Source organism: Lissotriton helveticus, chromosome 3_1 (genome assembly GCF_964261635.1).
Source record: "Lissotriton helveticus chromosome 3_1, aLisHel1.1, whole genome shotgun sequence".
Taxonomy (NCBI): Eukaryota; Metazoa; Chordata; class Amphibia; order Caudata; family Salamandridae; genus Lissotriton; species Lissotriton helveticus.
Window position 1 is genome coordinate 1,905,435,245 of NC_136061.1, and position 26,188 is coordinate 1,905,461,432.

The following is a 26,188-nucleotide window of genomic DNA, read 5'->3' on the forward strand; positions in this document are numbered from 1 at the left end:
TGCATTTCAGTTTGGCAGTGTCATCCTCTGATGAAAGAGCCTGGGGGCTCTGAAACGCGTCAGGATTTGTAAATGTTTGGAGCTGAAAAGGCCGGTTTTCGAAAATAAAGGCTTTTGAAAAGCAACCAGCTGGGAAGTTGCATCCTTGCTTCAGGGTAAACTTTGTGTGGATATATATATATATATTTATATATATATATATATACCTCGTGTTACTCGAGCATTCCTTGCTTCCTGGCAAGAGTTGCGTCGTCGAAAGGACTCCTCGAGTCGAGTCTTCAATATGTACAAAAAGATGACGACGCCGTGTGCAATTTAGCAATCTTTATTTACTGCCGCTACCAGAAGCGTTTCAACTACCCCGTGAACAAGACTGCGGGGCAGTTGAAACGCTTTTGGTAGCGGCAGCAAATAAAAATTGCTAAATTGCACACGGCGTCGTCATCTTTTTGTACATATGTACCAAGTAGCTCCGATTTCCTAGCGCAGTTTCTCGCAGGCAAAGAAGCGGATACGGACCACAGATGAGTGCTGGTTTATTTAATCATTGCCACAAGTCGCCATGACGCATTTCGGCCCTTCCCATGGGCCTTGATCACATGACAAAGTAAAAGGTTCGGCATTGGTTTAAATAGTTTACAATTTGCTGACGTTTAACATTGATGTAGAATGGCATACAAAAATGATAGACATAGACAACAGTTTCATACGTTTAAAACTACAAGTCTGTCTTCAATGTTGCCACATATAGAAAATTCATTTGCCATATATATACATGCAAACAGTCAAAATAATATGCGCTCTCAGTAAAAGCCAGGAAGTGAGGATATGGTTTTTACTGAGAACGCGTATTATTTTGACTGTTTGCATGGTCTCCTGGTTAAAGGTAGGAGTTTGCTTGCTTGGATATATATATATATAACAGGGCTGGCAATTATTAAATAAAATTCACTTTTTTGCACCAGCAACTTTTGGGTCCACTCTTCGTCAGTTTGGATGGGAGCAGTTCAGTCTGCAGTGTGACGAATTTCTAAATATATATATATATATATATATATATATATATATATATTAAGGCTCCAGATACACCGAAACCGTGGGTCACTCTTCGTGTTGGGTGCCGTTAAGACGCGGCGGTGTACCGCGTTATTAAATTATAGCTCCAGTCTCCTTCAGCCATACCCAGCCGAGTTGGAAAAGAAGAAACAGCACTCACGGGCTCAGAATAGTGCAGCAACAGTTTTATTCTTTAAGCAAACGCGTTTCGGGACTGCGTCCCTTCGTCAGTGGTTCAACATCGAAAATGACGCCGCGCCATTTTTAAACCACACTTGGTTGCCAAAATGAAATGGAAAGCGGACTGGTTACAAACTTCATTGAGGTAGCGCCATCTTTGAGTAGTCAAAAACGGTTTCAAAGTTGGTAATCACATACTTTTTTCAATTACTTTACCAGGCAAATTGCACCAGAATCTCCAGCATCTCTTTACAGGATAAGGCAATATGCGCAGCCCAAGCTTCTAGCAGGAGAGGGTCGGGATTTTCATAGGCAGGGACGGTGAATATTCGTAACCCCCTGGGCACTCGCTGTACTTCAATATAACCCTGAAGTGATGTTCCCTCCCACCACTTTCGAAGTTCTCTTTCGTATAGTTTTTCTAGTTTTTGAAATTGTATAACCAAGGTCCTTTTGACCTCACCAGTGGTTGTGGGTGGTGGTTTCATTATGTCCGGGTTCTTGTTTTTAAACATACCTCCCGCTGCGTCTCTGCGTTCACTCATGTTGAACATTATCAATGCTTGATGGAGTTTAGCGTCCCGAGCCCGGAACCTTATCTCCCTCCTTTTGTTGCTGCTATTTATCAAATTGAGCCCTCGACACACCGTCAAAAATGATTTGATTCAAAGTTCTAGTGCCCCGAACAAAAGTTAAGGAGAAGTACTTGAGTACTGCTTACCGCTCGTCTTCGTTGCGGAGCGCTCACTTCCTCTTCTGACTTATCCTTTCGTATTGTCATTCAAAGTCCGGTGCAAAAGATTTTTCTCTCCCAGATCTTCTTCTGCAAAACGTGGTGGATTACCAATCCCCTCCTCACTCGCTTTCAGATGACGGTGGTGCACCCACGCACAAAGATTAAGGCTCCAGATACACCGAAACCGTGGGTCACTCTTCGTGTCGGGTGCCGTTAAGACGCGGCGGTGTACAGCGTTATTAAATTATAGCTCCAGTCTCCTTCAGCCATACCCAGCCGGGTTGGGAAAGAAGAAACAGCACTCACGGGCTCAGAATAGTGCAGCAACAGTTTTATTCTTTAAGCAAACGCGTTTCGGGACTGCGTCCCTTTGTCAGTGGTTCAACATCGAAAATGACGCCGCGCCATTTTTAAACCACACTTGGTTGCCAAAATGAAATGGAAAGCGGACTGGTTACAAACTTCATTGAGGTAGCGCCATCTTTGAGTAGGCTAAAACGGTTTCAAAGTTGGTAATCACATACAGTTTTCAAACGTGATTATTAATTACTTTTTTCAATTACTTTTGTCAAAAATTGTAACAAAACATTTCATTTTAGCCGTCTATCGGTTTAGACCACCCATTGCACTATTACCTCATAATCAATTCTTATTGAGGGATGTCATCACGATTGAGCTCAGCAGTGAAACTAGTTCTATATATTGTCCAAATGACATTCATGGTAAACACCATGATAATTTAAACGATATCGTCCATATTGTTATCTTGCCGTGTATCGGCAATTGCAGCCTCATGGCTGCATTAAATTTCATCTGCCTTATCTCTCTCGGAGGTCACCTCTCAATATTTTATTTTAACCATTCTGTGTTCAGAACCGCCACAGACATAAATAATCACCGCCCACAATAGATATACAATATTTCCTGTGTTTTTTGTTTCATTGTTCAGTTCATATTCCATTATCAAACAATTATAAAATCCAATTTAATCTACTGCATAAATTACAAAAACGAATAATTCATCGAAGATGAGTTCCCATTTCCTCTCCCATATTGAGGCCTCCAGGAGCCTTGGTCTCGAGATCAACAATGTAGCGTGATTCAAGTCTTCTCAGAGTCAATAATCTATTCCCTCCCCTTGGGCTTTCCGGAACACAATCCAAACAGAAAAATCGCAACAGGTCCCTGTTGCTATCATGTTTAATTGCGAAATGCCGAGCAACAGGGTAGGTGAAATCCTTGTTCATAATTGCTCTCATATGTTCTAAAACTCGCAATTTTACAGGGTTGATTGTGCTACCAACATATTTTAATTGGCATGGACACATAAGGCAATATACAGCATGATCTGTCGAGCAGGACATAAACTTATTGATTTTTCTTCCACCCCGACATCCCCTCACTTGATAAGTTAATGTGCGTTTGCTAAAGGCGCAAGCCTTACACTTTCCGCATGGAAAGAAGCCCTTTGCATCCTTCAGAGTGCCTCTGGTATTGCGTAGAGGTTCCAAATAACTCTGAACCATTTGGTCTTTTAAGGATCTGGCTTTCCTAAAGGTGAGTTGTGGGGTTGGGGGTATGTCTGGCCCCACTATATGGTCCGTTTTAAAAATATGCCAATGTTTGGTCAAGATTGTTCTAAGTTTAGCGGAATTCGCTGAGTAGGTAGTAACCATGCGAAATTTTCCTTCTACATCTGGTCTTACCTTCTTCACAAATAGACTGCTACGTGGCAGTTTTTTTTAAACGATTCAGTGTGTCAAGTAGAAGGTTCAATTTGTACCCCCTTTCCAAAAATCTCTCAATGCTTCCCGAAATTGCAGAATTGAAGTCTTCCTCATGGGTACAATTGCGCTTTAACCTGAGGAACTCCCCATAGGGGATGCTATTGATCAATTTGCGCGGGTGACTGCTTGTTGCAAAAAGAACACTGTTCCCCGCCGTTGGTTTACGGTAAAGGGAAGTAGAGATTTTACCATCTTTAATTGTCACCTGTAGATCTAAATAGCTGACCTGTGTCTTACTCACATCCCCAGTGAACCTGAGATTACAGACATTCTGATTGAGCAACTCAATGTATTCTTTGGCCTCGTCAATAGACCCATTCCATACCAGGAACAGGTCATCAATATACCTGTGCCAGGTCACCACCTTGTTACTCCATGTGGCGTTTGCGGGACCCCAAGCCTCCTGCTCCTCCCACCAGCCCACAAATAAATTTGCGTAGCTGGGGGTGAAGCAGGAACCCATCGCAGTCCCCGACTGTTGCCTATATAGAACCTCCTGAAAAAGAAAGATGTTATTGTGTAAGCAAAACTTTACTAACTCTAATAGCATTTTATTATGCATTGCATATTTCAATGGTTTCTTTCTCAGGAAGTAATCTACAGCGATAAGTCCTTGTTCATGCTCTATACATGTGTATAGGCTTGTTATATCAAGCGTTGCCATTACATAGGTCGGTTGCCATGTCAACTTCTCAATTTTTTCAATAAAGTCTGTGGTATCTCGAATATAGGACTTCAAATCCAAAACAAACTCGAAAAGATAATGATCTAGAAATTTGGAAAGGTTCTCTGTTAGTCCGCCAATGGAGGAAATGATTGGTCTCCCAGGGGGATTGTCAATGTTTTTGTGAACTTTTGGCAAATGGTAAAATGTGGGTAGAATAGGGTTAACGGTCTTTAAAAACAAGTATTCTTCCAATTCCAACAGTTGTTTACAATGCCATTTCCTCAAAAGTTCATGCAAAGTCTCAATGCTCTTTAGATATTCCTTTTAATCAATCTCTGCATAACAGTGTGTGTCTTTTAGTTGGCGTTGGGCTTCCTCAACATAGCTCTCATGTGACATAATCACGATATTACCCCGTGTGAGACCTGTCTGATTCTGAGGATCCCTTCACTGAAATGATTTATTTTGTCCCCTTTAGCCTCTCACTATTTTCATCTTTTTCTTTTGTGTCCACCTGGAATTTTTTTGTTGTCAGCAATGTCTGAGGGGCTAGGTGTTCCTTGGGTAGGATGTTTTACCTTACCTCCCTGAGGCCTAGTTACCCTCATGGAAAGTTAGACAGATACATGGGACCTAAAATGGTGGCCACCAACTGCCACCCTAAAGGAGCTGTCCCATTGACTTACATTAGGAAGGTTCCAGAACTCCCCAGAACCTTCCCACCGGCTGGACCTCGCCTATAAAAGGCCAGTGGCCAGCACGGCCATTTTGTGAAGAGTAACCTGTGACCAGGGAAGGAGAGAGGCAACATTGAGAGGAGGACGGTGCTCTACAAGTGGACGATCGACTCGTGGGCCGGCAATCACCTGTTCTGACACTACCCCTCTGGTGATGACCAAACCCTGACCTGGCAGAAGCCTGATTAACCTTTGTGTCCAAAGTTGTTAATTCTCACCACAAGCCTTGTGCACAGAAAACCCTCTCTGAAGGTTGGCAGTGGGAGGAAGAATATTTAGTGAGGACTGCCGACCCTTCAAAGTCTCCAGAACCCCCCCCCTTCATCGGCTGTGGAGCCGGCCCTCCAGCTTCGAAGCCGGCTTTGGGTGCGTGATCGAACACTCACCAAGCGGAGTGAAGAGCAGAGTCTCCAGTGTCTCCCGGCGTGAGGAGCGGTCGTGCGGTGACGAAGGGGAGCTTGGCAGACCGGCCCCAGCGGGAGCGGAGCAGGGAAGAGGCTTCCGGAGGTGTTCCCCGGCGGGAGGAGCCGACCCGCGGCGTCACCAAGGAGACTGGCGAATCGACACCAGCGAGAGCGGGGCTTCCGGAGGTGACTCCCGGCGTCAGCAGTGAGGGAGGAGCAGCGCCTTGGGAACGCAGTAGAAAGAGGTACCGCCGGTGCATCTGAGCCAAGGAAGAGGAGCGCTGCTCGACCATCGCCAGACTCTGAGGGGAGGCCGAATCTCTTCAGCACTGACAGACACCAGCGGAGTTAAAGTAAGCTGGGTCTTCATCGGGTGGAGGGCGAAGGCGACGCTTAAAGAGACAGCGCTTCCCAGAGTGTCTTCAGAACTCTGAGGGGAGTAAACGTTAGCAGCATTATTCCTCCCACCTGAACTAGAAACTGTCTCAAGAAACTTAAGTACTGTCTTCACTGGAATTAGTGACAAGGGATTAACGAACTGTAAGGGGAGGTGTTGGAGGTTAGAGAGTGGGGGGCTCAGTTTAAAAAGTACCAGTCTTAGGGAGCTGGGTCTTCCGGTTCAAGAGAAGGAGGAGTAGCAGTATCCCATAGTACAGCATAAGTGTATACTGGCCCTGCCAAGTCGCCCTTCTAGAATGAGGGAGTGTCAACAGGAATCAACTAAAGTGTGATGGTAATTTTACTCATTCTCTTCCAGTGAGGCAACAGTGTGAACTATTGAAGTATTGTATACCAAGAATAATAAGAGCGCTTGACCCTGCACGCGTAGGGGTAAAGTATCAAGTGGTTATCCTTCAGGAAACCCCAGTCTTGAGAGAACCTCTTACTCTGGTATTGTATTGCCTTATTTAAGAACAAGGTCAAGAAGAACTAATTGTATGTTTTCACCTGATTGAACTGCAAAGAGGAAAGATTGTTCACTTTATTAATGTGAAGGGTAATAAGTGTTTTGATCTGCATTAATTTAAAAAGGTGATGTACTGATGTAACGAGAGAACTAACAAAGCAAAGAGAACAAAATCTATTTTTATAAAGTACAAACCTTATTTTTCTAAAAAGAAGGTGTAGTGTCATTTTTGGTATGGATGGGCTCTGAGTTCCTGAAAGGTTACGCAAGCTTTACACGCATATTCCTTGGAGCAGCCTTAGCACTTTGCACACGTTACCCACTTGTTGACTAGAATAACCCTAGGTCTAACACCCCCTTTGTCGGAGGGTTTGCAAACAATGGATTTGTCATCTGCCAAGGTCTTAATTGCCATTCTCTGCTTTTTTGTGATGTTGAAGTTGTCCTTCACTCTTTTGGTCCCTGTTCTCATGGTCATCAGATCCCTGATGACAGCATCGGAGAATGTGTCGATTGCATCCGTTGTGGTTTGTGGTACAAATTTGGAAGGTAATTTAAAACCACTGTTCGGGACCTCTTGATCAACACCAATATGCACTAGTCTCTGAGTGAGGGTCGTGTTTGAGACACTTGTTTCACAATCATTTCCTTGGCGTAAGTTCTCCAAAAGCTCACATGCCGTTAGATCTTTAAGTGTTAAGAGATCCGTCCCCTTCTTATTGCCACGTAGATATTTAGCCTCTCTGGCTGTTGGTTTCACTTTGAAATATTTATGCAACTTGACCTTCCTGGTGAATTTGTAAAGGTCAATCCTTGTTTGCGTGTATTCCATATGTACGTTAGGGCAAAATGTAAGTCCGAGTTTTAAAACAGATTCTTCACAAGGGGATAGGACTCTCTTTGAGAGATTGACAATCGTTAAGGAATCTTGTTTCACTATCGGTTTACTCTCTTGCTTCTTGTTGTGCGTGAGGCTGTATTGCTTTTTCCTTTGCCCCTTCCTCTTCCAGCCACCTCGTCTTGTTTGTCTGCCTCTTCTGGTGGTTTGGTTTTGCCGCCCCTTAACCAACTCTCCTTGATAACTTTGAACTCCAGATGAAAAGGAGTCTTGTCTAATGAGTCGGAAGGGCCTGTCACTTCATCCCCAGAGAATTCACTCACAATGACGTCAGAGTCCGAGGTTTCTATTCTCGATTCGGACGTTGGCCATGGCGTTAGATTTTTCTTTGCCAGGTCCTTTCGTGGCTGATCATATTTTTTAGCAAAAGTTAGTACTCTGCCCATCGCATAATCATGCTCGTCCCGATCAAATTTTTCCTGCTTTCTTATTTTAATTTTTGACTCATACTTTTGTAGTCTCTTTTTCATAGCTGTGCACATTAGATCTTGTTCGTCCTTCTCTGGATTCTTGAGTATTTCTTCTTCTAGGGCCTCTATTTCCTTGACCGTCTTGTCCCGGTCACTCCAGGCAAATTGCACCAGAATCTCCAGCATCTCTTTACAGGATAAGGCAATATGCGCAGCCCAAGCTTCTAGCAGGAGAGGGTCGGGATTTTCATAGGCAGGGACGGTGAATATTCGTAACCCCCTGGGCACTCGCTGTACTTCAATATAACCCTGAAGTGATGTTCCCTCCCACCACTTTCGTAGTTCTTTTTCGTATAGTTTTTCTAGTTTTTGAAATTGTATAACCAAGGTCCTTTTGACCTCACCAGTGGTTGTGGGTGGTGGTTTCATTATGTCCGGGTTCTTGTTTTTAAACATACCTCCCGCTGCGTCTCTGCGTTCACTCATGTTGAACATTATCAATGCTTGATGGAGTTTAGCGTCCCGAGCCCGGAACCTTATCTCCCTCCTTTTGTTGCTGCTATTTATCAAATTGAGCCCTCGACACACCGTCAAAAATTATTTGATTCAAAGTTCTAGTGCCCCGAACAAAAGTTAAGGAGAAGTACTTGAGTACTGCTTACCGCTCGTCTTCGTTGCGGAGCGCTCACTTCCTCTTCTGACTTATCCTTTCGTATTGTCATTCAAAGTCCGGTGCAAAAGATTTTTCTCTCCCAGATCTTCTACTGCAAAACATGGTGGATTACCAATCCCCTCCTCACTCGCTTGCAGATGACGGTGGTGCACCCACGCACAAAGATTAAGGCTCCAGATACACCGAAACCGTGGGTCACTCTTCGTGTCGGGTGCCGTTAAGACGCGGCGGTGTACCGCATTATTAAATTATAGCTCCAGTCTCCTTCAGCCATACCCAGCCGGGTTGGGAAAGAAGAAACAGCACTCACGGGCTCAGAATAGTGCAGCAACAGTTTTATTCTTTAAGCAAACGCGTTTCGGGACTGCGTCCCTTCGTCAGTGGTTCAACATCGAAAATGACGCCGCGCCATTTTTAAACCACACTTGGTTGCCAAAATGGAATGGAAAGCGGACTGGTTACAAACTTCATTGAGGTAGCGCCATCTTTGAGTAGTCAAAAACGGTTTCAAAGTTGGTAATCACATACAGTTTTCAAACGTGATTATTAATTACTTTTTTCAATTACTTTTGTCAAAAATTGTAACAAAACATTTCATTTTAGCCGTGTATCGGCTTAGACCACCCATTGCACTATTACCTCATAATCAATTCTTATTGAGGGATGTCATCACGATTGAGCTCAGCAGTGAAACTAGTTCTATATATTGTCCAAATGACATTCATGGTAAACACCATGATAATTTAAATGATATCGTCCATATCAAGTAACAAGTGTAACAAGCAAGCCTCTGATGAGATGCTGATGGCATCGAAACGCGTCAGGCTACAACGGATAACTGAGGCACATTGCGGAGAGCCGTCATTGCAGACTGGATGGTCGGCTTCCAGCTGTGTGCCTTCCTGAAAGCTTTTGGGCATTTGGTGATTCATTTTTCTAACGGCGGCCTTTGTCGTAGGAGGAGCACCACCTCATTGTTGTTCCAAGAGGGGCCGTGCCGCGGAACTGTTCGGCGGTAGTACGGCGCTGGAAGCCAAGTACGGAGACTTTCCGAGATGTGCCAAATCCTACCAAGGAGAACTTATGCTTTTAATAAAATACATTTCCCATAGAAACCCACTTAGGGAAGATATTTTGGCTCAGAAATGGACTTCACCTCCCAGCATGCAACAAAATCCTAGCACCATGTGGACAATGCATGCGCACAATAGAAATAAAAGAGAGCCTGTTCTAAGGAAGTGTAACAAGCAAGCCTCTGATGAGATGCTGATAGCATCGAAACGCGTCAGGCGACAACGGATAACTGAGGCACATTGCGGAGAGCCGTCATTGCAGACTGGATGGTCGGCTTCCAGCTGTGTGCCTTCCTGAAAGCTTCTGGGCATTTGGTGATTCATATATATATATATATATATATATATATATATATATATATATATATATATATATATATATATATATATCAGTAGACCACTCTTCACGCCGCTTGCCGCGCGGCGTCCCAATATTTTGGAAAAAAGAGAGACGGACTCCAAAATGTTTCTTCTTCTTACTGCAGCCGCAGGTAAAGTTTATTTTACATGGTAATTAAACGTGCATATTCCAAAAAGGATATACAAACGCGTTTCGGCGTTCTCAGACGCCTTGTTCGCTGGTCATTGCAGACTGGATGGTCGGCTTCCAGCTGTGTGCCTTCCTGAAAGCTTCTGGGCATTTGGTGATTCATATATATATATATATATATATATATATATATACATATATATATATATATATATATATATATATATTACCTACTACCGGTCGCCAGTAGGTAGTTATAGTTAGGACCAAGTTTCCATAGAAAGAGGATTTTTTGTTTTGCTTATGACTTTGGCGTTGTTTGATGAATCTTCATGAATTTTCAAAACTAATTCTTTGATCATATCAGCTACTATGTTGAAAGTTTGGGGGTGATTCGCCAAGGGGAGCCGGGAAAAAAGGGGGGTCCCAAAATGTGTTTTCTCAATGTTAATTTCCATAGGAAACTTTAGACAAGGCTACAGGTTGAAAGGGGAACGGATTTACCCCATATTTGGCAGGAAGAAGGGCCTTGGTCTAGAAAGCACGCTTTTGTTTATTTGGTGTAAATTTGTTCAGTAGTTTTGGAGAAATATCTAAATATACAGATATCTATATGTGGGAATTCTGCCATCTGATTGGCTGAGGCGTTACGAGCACGAGCTTGCTGCTCATTGGTTGCGAGCGGTGCCAGCGGTTGCAACTAGGAAGTGCCGCCATTTTGTGATTCAGTTGATGCGAGTAAGGGGAAAAAAGGGTGAAAAGAGGAGGAAAGAGGAGGGTAGGAGAGCTGTGAGCGCTGTAGGGTGGTAGGGTGTGTTATAGAGGGTGTGTGAAGCGAAGTATTTACCCCTACCGGTGTGAAAGTGGTGTTTTGCCCAGAGTGAGATGGTGGTGAGGTGAGGTGCCGATACACTCGGGGATGAAAGCGTGCGCCTAATCCATGAGATGAGTGCTGTAAACTGAGGTGCTGTGGGCGCTGTAGCATACTGGCCGAAACTAAGTATTTATCCTTACTGGTGTGAAAGTGCTGTTTTGCCTAGACTGAGATGGTGCTGAGGTGAGGTACCGGTAAACTCGGGGATGAGAATGTGCGCCTAAGGTGTGAGCTGAGTGCTGTAAACTGATGTGTGCTCTGGGCACTGTCGCATACTGGCCGCTGTAGCATAGCTGTGCAGGTGGTGTTAGACTATAGCGGGAGTGGGAAGCAAACTACTCACCGGTACCGCTCTGAAGACTCTGGGATGAAACTGTGAGTCTAAGTCATGAGCTGGTTGCTGTAAAGTGATGTGCTGTGGGCGCTGTAGGATACTGGCCGCTGTAGCATACCTGTGTAAGTAGTGTTAGTATGCGTTTATAGTATACAGGGACTGGGAAGCGAACTACTCACCCCTACCGGTCTGAAGACTCCAATGCAGTGTTTTAGCAAGCATGAATAAAGAAATAATCATGAAGAATATGATGCAGAATGTTGCAATGCCACAGAAGACAAATGGTGAAATCAGGTGTGTCTAAGCAAGTGTCTGTGTGTAATAAAGCGATGGAGTTTCAAAGTTATATAAAAAGTGTCTTTATTTAAGTGCCATAAATGGACCCACTGGTGCAAAAGCTAAAGCATCCAGCTGAGGCAAACTATAAGCTGTTCTGCTGGATTCAAACGTAAGCTCCTGTATCAGTTAATTGCACATTACATGTTACAGTTCCATGTGACATAAACATGAATGAAACATGACTTGTATGACTCTAAATTCTATAAGGAAAATAAAGGTAGGATATGATTACCACGTCTATCCTTTAGAAAACAAAGGGAAAAAAAGATTTTGCAAAATGTAATCATCACACTTTTTAGGTACCCTGGTACTGCTTTTTCGTAACACAAACTTATCAACAGTAGAACAGTCAGGAATCTGTTGTACAGTGGATTCAATCTGGTGCATGTCAGAATTGGGAATAGTTCTACCCACATTTGTACTTTGAGGAGGCATACAAACATTGCGCTTCTGAGAAGCACATTCAGTACCCTTCTGGTCAAACCATACATTATTGTCTTCAGCTATTTAAAAAAAAATGTATTGTGCAGAGAGATAAGGCATCGAGCTGAGGAAAACTCCAACCGCTTCTGCTGTATTCAAACTGAAGGTCCTGCATCAGTGAATTCCACATTACATGTTACATTTCCATATGACATGAACAATAGCTATTAGACATGAATGACTAAATTGTATAATGAAAATAAAGGTAGGATACGATTACCACTCTGTGCCAACCAGTTCCTAAACAATGTTGTGTTTTTTGATTTTGATCGCCAGCTTATGAGCACAGGCTGAGGAACAGTACATTTGCGTGAAAGGGCTTTGTGGATAACAGTCAGGCAGAGAGACGTATGCACAAAGAATAGACATGGTTTCAAAATGGATGTCTGGTTTAGGCTAATTTAGCAATTAAATAGCGTATTTGCATAGGCCATACATCACCGATCCCTGGTTAGAGTGGAGACGTAAGGGGCAATAATGAAAACAGAGTTCAAATGCATGAGCATACTTAGAAAGTTATTATATGCAAATAATTCAATTTAAGTTTATTAAAAAAATGTAAAGGAAAAAGTCAAAAAAGTTGGAAAAAATCAATCCAAGAATAATGTGAATTTCTTACAAGTCTTGGAGATTGCAGTCCGGAAGCTCTTCAGCAGTTTGAGATACGTAATGTTCCAAGAGGTCATGGTTGCCATCATGTGAGAAAAGTGAAGCCATCCAATTCATATCCTCGAAGGGACAGTAATGTTCCTCGAATGTTGGAGCGGCAATTTGAATTGGCAGGCAATCTGCAATGTTGTCAAAGGTCGCACATTGCAGGAGATCTTTTGCTGCTGCGCAGAAATCCCATTCCGCCACAATACCTTTTTTCATTGCATCTGCTATTTCTCCACTGCCTGAACAATCAAGTTCATGGTTTTCAAGATACTCCATTACATGCTGGATATCGGGAGCGATTGTTGGGATGTTGACAAGGCATAGATCCATTCGCCAGTCGAATAGGCAAGTTTTGCAATAAAAAGATGGTTGTACGCAGATTGCATATGTGTAAATAAATGTCACGTTGTAGCTGGCTCCGATAATAGATAGAGGCAGGCAACCGAAAAGTTGTTCAATTTTTTGACAGTATTGATGTAGCTTCGCGTAGAGACGTATTCTGTCGGACATGGTTGTTAGCACGGGGAGCGCAGCCATTTTTTACAAGCAAAAATAGTAGTAGGATGGCCGCAAAGAGAGGGAGAATTATGGGCACTGTTCATGTTATTCCATAGATGATCGAATAAATGAAGTTTGGTATTATACCAAAAACAGTTTGAAAGAGCGTGAGAAGGCCGGAGGAGACCGTGTTAAAAAAGTGTGCCAGACCTTGAGTGTGAGATGTGTTGAAAATTGTATAACAATTCACAAAGTGTAATGGGAGGTTTGTATTTAAAAGGGACTGTATTTTACTTGAAGTTCGTGTTATCTGCATTCAATACATTTCTTTTGCATAAGTGAGGGACATTTCCGTTCTGTTAGGTTACTACACCAAGAGGGGTACTTGTAATTCGCAGCCCCTTCACACATTAGTAGCAGGTCCATTTTTCTGACACTAGATGCCGGGAAGTGGACCACTAGGTAATAACCTCCCCTTTGGTCCTGAAGAATGCTGCGTACCCTTCAGGGACACTTTAGCAGAAACATGTCGACCTTTTATAACACTGTGAAGGGAGATTAATGTCCCATATCACCGACCACTTCTTTTAACTACCATACCTTTGATCCCTGAATGAACTTAGGTTATGGACAAGGGTAATGGTTTTTAATACACTTTTTCACTCCCCCCACGGCCATCACTTAGATTTAGAAGTGCATCCCTCTCTCCAGGTGTATGCCCGCCCTCTATCAAACCAAGTTTTAGAGGGCGAGGACAGCCGATGATGAAGCATGACACCGGGCAGTGTGTGAGGCCAGTCCGTAACTTTTTATGAGATTCCCCCATTGGCAACACATCTCCCCCTAACTCTGAAGATACCTTAAGGAACACCATCTAGGGGAAATCTTCTTTTGTGGATTCACACTTCTGTTCTGAACAAAAGCTGTTTCAGTTTGGTTAGTTTAATGAAATCTGTTTTCAAAGTAGGTGAGAGATAAAAATTAGATTTTCCTTACATCAGGAGTATCGGACCTATAGTATGTTAGCATGATGTATCTACATGTACCTTTTCTTCTGATATATACATATATGCTTTTTAGGAAGGACAGTATTTGTTTACTCCTAGCATATCCATTGATAACAGGAGCAGGCCGAAAAACCATACAGACGCCATTTTCGAACATTTGCTCGAACAAGGGCTGTAATCACGTGGTACTCTTCGGCAGTTGTCAAGCCCCAGTTCATTTGAATTCCTGAGAGCAGCTGAAAGTAGATTGTTTTCTCGACTGTCCTGGGAATGAAGGTCGCATCTGGCTATGGGTGCGATAAGCGCATTCCTCTAGGCGCCGTCCCTACACTCCCGAGCACCAAGACGAACCTTCCCAGTAATAAATAGTTAAGCTTTGAAACTAATCATGTGTGCCATATATGGTCCTTCCCTGGAGCTCGAGGGCCAACTGGTGTTTTTTCTTTTACAGTGAATATGTGTGTTGAACCAATAGGTATCCTTTATAGAGTATATTGCTTAATAAACGATTGAACTTTCTTCACTGCCAACTGACTGATTATTTGGTAATGGGATTGGGCTATTGGTAGGTATAGCCCTTTATATTATTTTGTGGTACTTCATAGGTTTTGAAGGTCAAGTTGAAGCTTAGGAGTTGTTTTGTGTGGGTGGGAATAGACATTGCCACAGGAAATTACGCAGTTTGAAACAATATGGACAGACGGTATGCCAGCTCCGCATGAGTACATGTTATTGAGAAGCAGATAAGTGCTATTAGAAAGCTGTGTGAATGTTGGGTTGATTGTGGGAGTTGGCGTGGTTTTAAGAAAGCACGCAAGATTTGGGGCTGTAAGCTTAGAAGCGTCGTGCAGTTGGACATTCTTGTATAGTAATCAATGAGTGCCATTGTGGTCGCATTTTTCACCTGTGAGAAAAAGTTCTGTATCTTCATTAAGACAACAATGTGTAAATGGGAGAAACCACTGCTTGTGAATAAACGCGCTACATTATATAATCACATGCAACACAACAAACAACATGTACACTTAGCAGACACAACGACTCTACGTACTGTGGAGACCGTGGCTAGCCATGTATACAAACCAAACATGGCATGGCACCTCTGCCACACAATGCAGAATGCGGGTAGCAAAGTATGTGCAAAGGTGGAAAGTGATTCTCGATTATAAAAGTATACAATGCAAAGTGTTGAGGGGATGTGCCGGACAGACTTGAGTATGCAGAGCACAGACATGTACATGTGAACATACACTGATGGTCTATTGAGTGAAGTAGACAGTGGACGCAACCATGATAGTACAGTCAATAGGGAAGATTACGAAAACATAGCTTGTACGTGCCCCCGCCGCTCCCCAAATCTTTAGCGTAGTGGGCTCGCTCGGCGTACGCAAGGCTAGCGTAGGAGTACGAATAAAAGGCACATTTCTGTGGGTGTGGTTTTGCTCAGGAATGGGGAACGTGTCTGCCAGGTCTGCGCAGCTTACACCGCCATGAGGTTGACCCCGTTGGCGAAGGTGGCTGCGTGAATGATGCTTTCAGCCTGCTGGTACTCAGAAGCTGTCATGGCCGCTGCAACGCACATATGCCCCACAGTTGACCTTTTGCTACCGCATTATGTGAAAGAGTGCAAACCACGTGCCGGCGGAAGCTCCTGGGCCGAGGTCTGCGAGGTCAGAAGGTTCCTGAGTTCAACGCTGGCTACCGCGACACAGGAACACAGCGCCCAGCCTGAGGCACATTACCATGGAGTACTCTGTAAACTACTAACACAGTAATCCATCAGGTACCAACAGTGGAACGGTGTCTTGATCCCACAATGGACGATGTTAGACCTGCATCTGAGAGTGGAGATGAAGGTACTCCTTTCGACCAGGTGCAACCAACTCTAGGTTCCAACAGTGGAACGGTGGAACGGTGTCTTGATCCCACAATGGACGATATCCGATATGATCTGATTCTTGGTTTTCATAGAACTCCCTCCGTTGAGGTGCATCCGACTCTGTACTTCCGTAGCTAACTGCTGCACATGATTATTGGGCTTGATTGACTGTAGTCGCTGGACTACACTGCGGTACTGCAGGTTCGAACAGTTAACTGTTGAAAAATGTGGTTGTCATGAAAAGACTGAACATAGCCTACAGGTTTCCTTTAGGCTATGCATGCTTGACCTATCCATATGTTACAATGTTTTTAACTAATGTAAGGACTATATATAGTCTGTAAGGGTTCGCCACGGACCTACTAGTCTATGCAGGCTACAATACTTCGCTATGTGCTGCAGCATGGTACACCCACTGAATAGTTCCTTTGCCCAGAACCCTTAATGGAAATTATGTATATTAACACTGCATGCCTCTAATAATGTTAATCCCCTTTTTTAATATAAATGGCCTCCTTATATGTGTGCTTAGTATTCACCAACCAGCATCAGCAGATGTTATCCAACCCTGCTCATGCAACTGTCAGTCACATAGAATGATATAGTAAGAAAGAGCACGTTACGCCCTGGCACCTTTAAACCAATTGTCTGCACGGCGCAAGGGAATTAGAATCTCCTCGAACCTCCAGCGTGAACACCACTGCCGTACCTTCACCCAGGATGCATGCGCGCAATTATAACACTAACCAGGATAGGGGCGGGCCATAGAACCACAGCGCATGCGCGCAACTCAACTTGGCCCCGGAAGAGGTTATCCTCACGGCCAACCCCTCCATTATTCCTAATGCATTGACAGCGTCGGAGGAGTTCGCCTCAAGGACCAGGAAGGCCATTGCTGCTGCGTAGCTCGAGGTTAAAGTAAGTGTCCCCCCCTCAAAACTCGGCCTCTAATGCTTTATTAATAAACACACTGTGGATTGAGATCATCCCCTAAATCCCCCCGGTTCTCTCCACAGATTAAAACACCCGAGGTACAATTTCGCAATTGGACGGGTAAATATTTATTTTTATTTAATTTTCACCATGATTCAACTCCCGCTTCACATCACGACAAACTGGCTGGAACGTTAACAGTCACCTAAGCACGTTCTTTTACTGGAAGTACCCTTCCAACACCACGTACGGACAACATGCAGGAGGTGAGCGGGAGAACACTGGAGGGGGCAGAAGGGGCAGAAGCAGTGCCTCACGTGGGAGAGAACCCCAACAATGTGCAGATGCTGGATGCTATACTGCAAGTGGAGGCAGGGTTGATGGGCAGGCAGACTGCACATGCAAAATGGGGAGCCTGGTGAGTCTGGATTTACAAAAGGAACCGGATGAGAATAGGGAGGCCAGAGGTGGGGGCTCCCCGGAGTTGGACAAATTCTTCTCAGTGAATGAGGAATCGGACTATATAACATCAAGCGAGGGGGGAAGCTACACGGGAGAGAGGTCTGATTCAGACCTGAGCCTCACAGGCTCGGGGGAAAAAGGCACGCAGAAAAGAAGGAAGTCTGCGGTGAGACGGGCGGGAGGCGGCTCCCCTGCTAGTCTGAGTAAAAAGCTGATGTGGGATTACTCAGCTACTTCAAAGGTGTATCAAGAGAGCACTACCATGGAAAAGGCAGCACCAGAGAATAAGAGGGGTTCATCCCCACAACATGCTACACTGGACTTACTATTCGGCACCTTAAAACAGATGCAGGGGGAAGCCAGAGCGGAAAGCCGGAGAGCAAGGCAAGCAACGAAAAAGATTCAAGGCACACTAAGGAAGATGAGTAGGAGGTATGAAGAAGTGGAAGAAAGAGTGACCCAAGTGGAGGAGAGAACGGGCAGGTTGGAGGATGACGCGACGGACTGGCAGACTCTCAAAGCAGATCAGGAGAAAGGGGTGGAGGATCTCCAATGGAAGATGGAGGATTTTGAAAACCGCCAGAGGAGGAACAACATTAGACTTCTAGGTCTGGCAGAAGGGGTGGAAGGGCAGGATCCCAGAGGATATGTCATTAAGTTACTTAAAGGAGCTATCCCTGATTCACACTGGCAGTGGGAGACCGAGGTCCAGCGGGCACATAGATTCCCACTCACACTCAAAAAGAGAAGGGATGGTAACCAGGATAACCTACCCAGGGCAATGCTAGTTTTTCTGGGAAACTTCTTGGTGAGACAGGAGATTATGGACAAAGCCAGACTAGATGCTAAGAAAACAGTTGAGGGGGTCACCTTTTTCTCAAGACCGGATTTCTGCCACGTCACTGTTGAGAGTAGGTGGCGGCTTAGGCAGCTAATTGCACCCTTTCAAGCTCAAGGTTCAGAGGCATATCTTTTATATCCAGCAAGATTAAAAGTTATAACCAGAGGGGAGGTCAAGATGTTTCAGTCAGAAATAAAAGCCAGCCAATTCTTAGCGGAGCTTACAGAAAGCCGAAAGGGTCAGGGCAACGTAGGGAGGATGCAACACAAAAATAAAAGATGAAGTCACTTTGCATATTGGTAAAGGGAAGGAGAGGGAGGCGACACTACAGACTACAGCAGTCACATATAGGTCATGTATGACCTATTTGCCTGTAGCAGGGGGGGTGAGTCTCTTACAGGGCGGGGGGACAGGGGTGGGAGGGGGGCTGGTGGTGGGGACGGTGGTTTTGATAGGACTGTTACAGCACAAGGATGGAGGACATATTTGCTTGGTGATGAATGCACATTGTAGGAGCAGAGGGAAGCTGGTAGTAGGAAAGGAAAAATTTAATAAACAAATATGGCGCTGAGGATTGCCTCTATAAATATTTGCGGTCTGAATGAATGACCGAGGCAAAAGGCTGAAGGTGGCTGCTATGCTTAGAATGTTAAAATTAGATGTGATTTGCCTACAGGAGACTCATGTTGAGGGAAAAAACAAATTTATGCTGGATCAGGTAGGCTTCGAGGTATTGGCCCACACAAGACAATGTACAAAGACAAGAGGGGTGGCCATATTAGCTAAGAAAGGGGGGGTCAGGGTCATCAGGAAAAATGAAGATCAATGGGGAAGATGGGTGATGGTGGAGGGTGAAACGGATGCGGGGAGATGCACTATAGTCTCTGTTTATGGTTCCACAGATGACGAACCAGAGATTTTTGAATTTCTAGATGCAGAACTGTCACTGTGGCCAGAACCAATAATTTGCTGTGGGGACTTCAACATCAATGGTATGGATGGGCTAGGCATATCGGGGGGGAGTATATAGAGGAAGAAAGAAGAAGACCTGTCAGGCGATTGGGAACTTGTCACGTAACAATGCACTTGTGGATTTATGGGCACAGAATAACCCACCTGGTACAGGGAGCACGTATTACTCAGCACCCCATAGGATGGTGGCTAGGTTAGATTATTTTTTTATTTCAAGCTCCCTGGTAAGCTGTAGTCAGCTGGTTAGGACACCAAGAATACTGTCAGATCACAACCCACTCATCCTAATAATAGCCCTCAGCAAGAAAACGAGGAAGGAACAAACGTGGACTTTCGAGAGAGGGCTTCTTAAGGAAGAAGGTTATCTCAAGCATATGCAGGAATGGATTGCATTCTTTTGGGAGACAAACAGAGGAACAGCTTCGGCAAGTACAACTTGGGATGCGTTCAAGGCCGCAGTAAGGGGGGAGACACTGAGCTACACTCTGCATAGGGATAGGATGGAAAGGTAAAAGATAGATGAAAGGATCAAAAAAGTGGCGGAGTTGGAAGAACTACTTATTGAGGCTATAGTCAAACAGGATCCTCTAGAGGACATCTTACTAAAGATTGAGATATCTAGGGCAGAAGCAAGCGAAAGCATAGCAAGGAAGGCTGCGGGAAACTATCTCTCTAAGAAAGAAAAATGCTACGAATATAGTGAGAGGATTGGGCATTTGCTAGCAATCAGAGCAAGACAAAGATCGTCACTGGGAGAAATAAAAGAAATAAAGGATGGGCTAGGCGGGGTCGTAAATAAGGTGGAAGAAGTTAGAGAGGTCTTTAGGATTTTTTACGAAAAATTATATGATCAGGGCCCGCTGACAATAATACAAAGACCCAGGAATACCTATCAGAACTGCCACACCCAGAATTGTCGGGGGAGGGAAAAGACGAGCTAGTTCATCAGCTAACTATGCAAGAAATATATGACGCTTTGAAGAAACTTCCCTATAGAAAAGCCTCGGGCCCGGACCAAATCCCAGGAGAATTTTTTGGAACTTTCTGGAACATTCTGGGGAAGGATATGCACGAGACCTTTAGGCAGGCACAAGGAGGGCTGTCTGTTCTACACTCCTGGGCAGGGGCACATATAATAGTCATTTTAAAAAAAGATAAGCCACCACTAGACCCAGGATCCTATAGGCCAATCACGCTCATGAACGCGGACGCCAAAATTTACTCTAAATCACTGGCTCAAAGATTAGGTAGGATGATAGAGAACCTGGTCATTAGTTCACAGCACGGGTTTATCTCAGGGAAGGGGACCACTCAACACACAAGACAAATGATAACTTTACTGGACGCCACCGAGGTTGCAGGAGACCCTGTCGCGGCCATTTTTCTCGATGGGGAGAAGGCTTTCGACAGGGTCTACTGGAACTACCGCTGGAGTGTAATGGCCTGGTTTGGTATTGGGCAGGGATTTATTCAAGCAATTCAGGCCCTATATATAAACCCAACAGCTAGGGTTAGGATCAACAAAGGCTATACTGAAGTAGTACGAATAAGGCGCGGGACGCGACAGGGCTGCCCCGCCTCTCCACTTCTCTTCGCCTTATCCTCTACTACGTAGGCTGGCAGGCAACATTACTATCCTCCCCGTCAAACTGCACAATATGGAATTTAAGGTATTCGCCTACGCAGATGACGTGGCCATTATCACACCAGATCCAGGGAGGGCTATCGTGGAAATTGAGCAGGAGGCAATACACTTTGGGGCAATCTCAGGATATTAGATTAATAAGGGGAAGACACAGATAGTACAGAATAACAACACAGTACATCAGGACGTGGGGGTGATCCCTGAGGCAACCTATTTAGGGATAAAGGTGACTGCGGATTTAGAAAGGTTGGTGGAAATAAATATGGAGCCTCTAATAGTCAAGGTGAAGAAAAATACCGAGAGAATTCACAATCTGCATTTAACTTTAATGGGCCGCATAAACTTCATTAAAATGGTCACCTTTCCCAAATTTCTTTACATTTTCAGAGCTATTCCCCTTTTCTTTGATCACTTATGGTTCTCCAAAATAGAGTTAATCCTCAATAGACTTATATGGGCACAAGGGAAAACAAGGAGAGCATATCGACACATCACACTTCCAAGAGGGAAAGGGGGATGGGGTGCCCCAGATTTTAGACTCTACTACTGGGCCGCGGCCCTACAATACTTCCAGGGGATGATAGGGGGAGGTGGGATAGAGCATGGGGGTAATGGACCTATGTTCACAAATGTATATAGTGCACTGCTGGGAGGAGACGCGGTGAACGGCTTGCTAAACACAATTGACTTTAGCTATTTTAAGCACACAAGGTTTAAGACACTGAGGGCGGCATATAAAGTATGGATGGCAGTCTCAAAAAAACTAGGACTGGGAAGGTATAACAGATATACACGTCTATACACTAATCAGTCACTTCCTGCGGATATTTTTAGGGATTCAGTTATGAGAGATTGGGAGGAAAAGGGTATTAAGAAAATAGGAGACCTGTATGATCAGGAAGGTATCCTCCAGTTTCAGGAGCTACAAACAAAGCATAAGTTATCCAGTGGGAGCTTTTTCAAATATCTGCAGCTGAGAAGCTATTTTATGAATAAAAGGGAGGTACATTAGGGTTTGGGCAATGCCAGATAATGGAATATATAGAGCGTAGTCAACATTGTACGATTCGGTACCTGTACGCAGAACTACATTCACTGAAAAAAGATGATAGGGAAAAATTTGCTACAAAATGGAGAGAGAAAATAGGCTCCTCTATCGAGATCTTTCAAGATTCCTTAGATCTAGGTTGCACTGTGCTATGCTCAGCAACGCTACAGGCACAGCACTACAAGACGCTGTTCTCCCTATACCATACTCCTGCCAGAATAGCACAATGGGGCGGCACCTCGGGAATAACTTGCCCACGCTGCGATTCAATGAATGCCGATATAGTTCATATGTTCGCGGAATGTCCACAACTGCATTCATTAATAACGGCAATTAATGCCTTTATACAAGGACCACTAGGGATTGAAGCAGTAATGACACCAGAACTAATATTGCTTGGGCTTTCGGGGGAGGGTGAGATCCAATTCACAGAGTTTTTATTTGTTGCTATGGCAGTGCATCGAATATGCATTGCTAAGGCTTGGTTGGATAAGGCTCCACCAACGTTTCGAACCTGGATTGCTAGGTTACTTGCTATGACTAATTTGGAGAAGGCAATATACGATAAGAAAGGGCGGAGAGCTAGAGTACTGGGGGAGAAGAGATGGAACCCTATAGATCGATGGAAGAGGGGAATGGCGTATTGGTATAGCGAAGGTTCTCAGATGTTCATAATGCTTAGAAACTATGGTTAGCGTGGATGTAGTAAGGACTCCAAATGTTTATGAACATGTTTATGCCTATAACTCAATCTTAAAGATCATAAGGAATAGAAAGTGCATGCATAAAGAGTTGATTATAGAATGTTTAATGCAGGAATAAGATATGTTATGTTATAAACCATATAAATGTGCTGTAACATTGGGTGATATATGCTGGAAACTTATAAAAACTTTTAATTAAAAAAAAAAAAAAAAAATTAAAAAAAGGAAGTACCCTTCCAACAGTAAATAATGCCCTAAACCAGATTGGACTGTCCAGGGCTAAATTCTTTTTATATATATGCACTTCAGCTCACAGTTAAATAAACGTGTTGAAACTCCCCTAAGTCCCTACAAGTGTGGACATTAATTATGCAATTTTTGCTTATCTTTAGGATCTTACTTAGATGACCGACCCCGCTTGCAATCTTAATTATCCCCTCAACTGTAACCTGAGTAAGGATAACCTAATTATTTTTTTAACCAACTATTCAATCCCCTAATCTGAACCATGTGTGGGCACTGAATTCTTGCTCTCTCCTATAGCTAGCACACCTAAGCATCTGGGACGCATGAACCAATCGGTGAAGGTTCACCCATGTCAAGTAAATACAAAGTAAGAGGCTAAATTATATCCCCTATCACAATTTCCTTTTTTAACTATAATTAAGCAGGTTGACCACTACTTTTTCCTTACACATCCCAGATCCTTCACGATCCCGAGTGAAGCAATCTTCACTCTTCAAACCTACTGAGAGAACTACGGACCCATCCCCACTGTTCATTTACCTTTACCAAATAGTAAGTTGAGCTGAGGAACGCGGCGTGTAGTTTGAACTGATTGATGATCAGCATGCCATCAATGCCCCACTCTGTCTTCAAATCACCTGGAAATAATTAGTAATTAAAGTCAGAAAGCAGTATGCATGTCAACTGTTATTTCCGTGACACTGGGAGCACAGAAGCTCTGTTGTAACTAAACTTCTAGGAGGGCACAGTGCTAATCTAAGCTTCCCTTTACTCCAGTTTTCGACTGCTCACCCTGTCCTGATGATGATCTTGACTAGATAAAGATCGAAACATTGTCGACCCTCAATGAAAATCCCCTCGTTGTATATATTCCTTGTGGATTTCTTTTTGTTGTATATGTGATATTTCGTATATTTTTCACTCCCACTCAGTCACGTTACACACCTTGTCACTTATGTGAGCACCTGAACGTATCTTCATAATTTGATTCTGTTTAAGTGTGATTAAAAACTACACATGTTGCCCTACTTATTCTGCTCCCTCTTGATTTAGTTTCTAGACCAAAAAACTCCTTGCTCTCACTCGGACCTATTTAGGCCACCCCTGAAACATTGTCTCTCTTACATGCACTTAAACCCCTGGTTCGCATAATGGGGTACCCTTGTTTTCCATAACTACCTGCATAGCTAACTGTTGCACATGATTACTGTGCTTGGTTGACACCAGTCGGTGGAGTACACCATGGTACAGCAGGTGCGAACAGTGAAACAGGGTCTTGATTCTATGATTGAGGATGTCAGAAGTTAAAGTCTGTGATTATTTCTGTGTACCACCTCCGATCAGGTGCAACCAACTCTAGGTCCCAACAGTGGAACGGTGTCTTGATTACACAATGGAAGATGTCCGATTTTACCTGCTGCTTGGTTTTCATACAACTCCCTACGTTGAGGTGCATCTGATTCTTACTTGCGTAGCTACCTGTTGCACATGATTATTGTGCTTGGTTGACACCAGTCGGTGGAGTACACCGCGGTACAGCAGGTCCAAATAGTGAAGCGGGGTCTTGATTGTATGATTGAGGATGTCAGAAGTTAAAGTCTGTGATTATTTCTGTGTACCACCTCCGATCAGGTGCAACCAACTCTAGGTCCCAACAGTGGAACTGTGTTTTGATTCTAAAATGGAAGATGTCCGATATTACTTGTTGCTTGGTTTTCATAGAAATCCCTCCGTTGAGGTGCATCAGACTCTGTGCTTGAGTAGCTAATTGTTGCACATGATTATTGTGCTTGGTTGACAACAGTCGGTGGAGTACACCGCGGTACAGCAGGTCCGAACAGTGAAACAGGGTCCTGATTCTATGATTGAGGATGTCAGAAGTTCAAGTCTGTGATTATTTCTGTGTACCCTCTCCGATCTGGTGCAACCAACTCCATGCTTTCGAATTCAAAGGTACGTGGCTGTGAGGCGTTAATGAATAGTGCCTCTGGTCTTAACAATTCAGATTGAGTTGCTATTGCAGATGATGCAGTGTTGATGGCAACGGATATTGCTCCTAGTACGGTCCGCCTGCTGCACGCATCATCGCTGGCTGTGCACATGCTGAATGCTTTTGATGTGGCTATGTGAGTGCACTAGAACTGATGGAACGTTAATGATATAATCTTTTTGTGTACTATTTCAGATCTATTGATTGTGTCTCAGTATAGCACAAGTTGTGGTTCTTTTACGATATAATTTTTTCTGTATTATTTCACATCTACTGTCCCTACCTTGCTGCAGCACAAATTATTGATTCTTTTAATATTGAATCTCTGTGTGTGATCCAATGATTACTGTTGTAGTTGATGCTAGCAGCAACCATTCCCTGAGGGCTGCTTTACACTCACCCCACACGCATCCAGAACAGACGTCACTGGATATGTGACCCTGGTAATACAAAGTAGTCGAGCGCACGTGCCTGTACCCACTTGCACTATCTATATGTGTCTTTGTGTTTATTATCTATGCATGATACTGCCTCTGGGCCGTACTACATTACATTGTGCTGTGGAGAGCGTATGCAACCATGTTACCTCTGGTAGTTGGAAAAACTTCGGTTATGTGACTTTCAGGTGTATGGCTATCACAGGTGGAAGGCTACTTTACAAAGTATGAATATTGATGAAGATGATGGATGCATGTTGTGTGTAAGATATGTGTACATTGCAAAAAGTTTAGTAAAAAGCTCTCTAAGCAGAAGCGGTGTGTGTCATCAAATACAGTACAGAGATTGACTAAAATGGGTGGTGTTTTCCAACTGTTACAATGGGAAATGTTATGAACTAATTAAATGCTTTTTTTTATGGTCACATGGCAATCGCGCACCCAGCGCGCAAGGAGACCGTACCTGGCGTTATTTTGAGTAAATATATTTATTATATTATGAGTTTATTACAGTTAGAAATATATAAATGTTTAAAATATTTTTGATTATCGCTTGCTCTCATATACACTTTAAAGTTATTTAGATATAGTTTTGAGACAAACAAAATTGAGGGAATGGCGTACGTGGCGCGACACCGTCAATGAATTAACACAGGGCGTGGCTGTGTGCACTCGTCACATACGCAACGCGCAGGGGGCACGACCCCATACGTACATGATGTAACACGCAGCTTGGTACTGCTTACCCGTAGCATACCAAAGTAGCAGCCGGCGCAACCTCATATATATATGTTGTTATGCAGGACGTGGTGCCACAAACC